This window comes from Mus musculus, chromosome 7 (genome assembly GCF_000001635.26).
Source record: "Mus musculus strain C57BL/6J chromosome 7, GRCm38.p6 C57BL/6J".
Taxonomy (NCBI): Eukaryota; Metazoa; Chordata; class Mammalia; order Rodentia; family Muridae; genus Mus; species Mus musculus.
In genome coordinates this window covers 86133764-86135470 of record NC_000073.6, presented here as the reverse complement: position 1 = coordinate 86135470, position 1707 = coordinate 86133764, and positions in this window count along the sequence as shown.

Below are 1707 nucleotides of genomic sequence, written 5' to 3'. Positions count from 1 at the left end.
TTAGCAGATTTGGAAAACAAAGTTATATCATTTAAACATATTCTGAATTACAATGGGAAACTGTTTTAAGTTCTGCAAATGACGATTTTGTAAATACAGTTATTAGATATAATGGCAATTTTGGGAATACCTGTACAAATTAAGGCTGATATTTTTCTGCTAATGCAACTACTAAAGTGAAGCAATTCTTTGCATATTACAGAATAAATTATATTACTGATATACTAAAAAATCCTATAGGATAAGCAATTGTAGAAAGAAAGATCAAATCATACCTACAAAAAATACTTATTAATCAAAATGGAAGATATAATACTCCCAGTGTCAGGCTTAATATTGTTTTATTAACTCTGGGTTTTCTTAGTGTTGGAGAAAAAGAAACAACGACAGCTGAAAAACACTGGATTTTCAAATGAAGAGAAGAACTAGGCCTAACTATACACTATAAGGATATGCTGATATTAGAATGGAAACCTGTAATAGTGTTAAGATGTAAACCTAGTTATGCTTATGTTATGTAGGTATAGAAAATGCAAAAATATGACTACCAATAAAAGTTATAAACTTTGGATGTGAACATGGAAAAACTTGTTATCAGCTAAGACATGAATGTCTTCACAAAGCAAATAGCCCAGGTGTTTCACATTCACAGACTGTCTCAGTTACTGATTCTCCAATATATGCATGCAAACAAAATTGAAAGAACTAGTGCAAATGACTGATCACACAACGACTGGACAACACAGCAACTTAACAGAAAGCAAAGAGTCTTGAAAATACAGAGTGCACAAAAAAGGGACTGGACAGAAAAAGTTGCAGATAGCTTTCTGGGATTTGACCAATTTCCCAATTTTTTACACTACCCAAAAGATATTAATGTGTTCAGATAAGTAATTTTAAGAATTTGATTCCTATACTTCCAAACCTGGGGTGGATTTTTTGTTGTTGTTGTTGTTGTTGTTGTTTTTTGTTTTTGTTTTGTTTTGTTTTTGTTTTTGTTTTTAATTTGATGGGTGTTAGGTTGCTATTAAGTAGGATGGTTGCTTATGCTTATTATTGATAGTGTCATGTAGAAAACAAAATAATGTGTAAATCATAGATTGAGTTCCTCTATATAATTATGGGGAAAGAGGGAAAATGGAATAAAATAACCATATATATATATGAATATATATATATATATATATATATATATATATGATATTGATACAGATAAATATAGATAGATATAGAAATAGAGGTAGATATAGATATAGATGATATAGACATAGAAATAGATATAATTATATTATAAAAGTAATGTCTACTTTGGTATAGAAATATATATATATATATTGATAAAAATTTGAGGTTATTTTTAAACTATTATATATTGATTGCTTAAATATCACATATTGATAGAAATTCAAGTTTTTTTAACTTTTGTATCTTGATTTTTAAAGGTGGTTTTGTTTGACTATATTTTATTGATACAAATTTAAGTGTGTTTTCATAATTACTGTACCTTGATATATATTTAAAGTTGTTGAAATATATTTTGATATATTTTACATAAGGAGCTTGTTTAAAATGTGATATAAAATTTAAGTTTTATATTTCTCAAAATTATTTTTACTGTATATCGGTTCTTAATTTTAGAGAAAATACATTTTTTTAAAACAGAGAGTATGATATGAATGCAAGTTTATGGTTTCTTTAAAACAACCT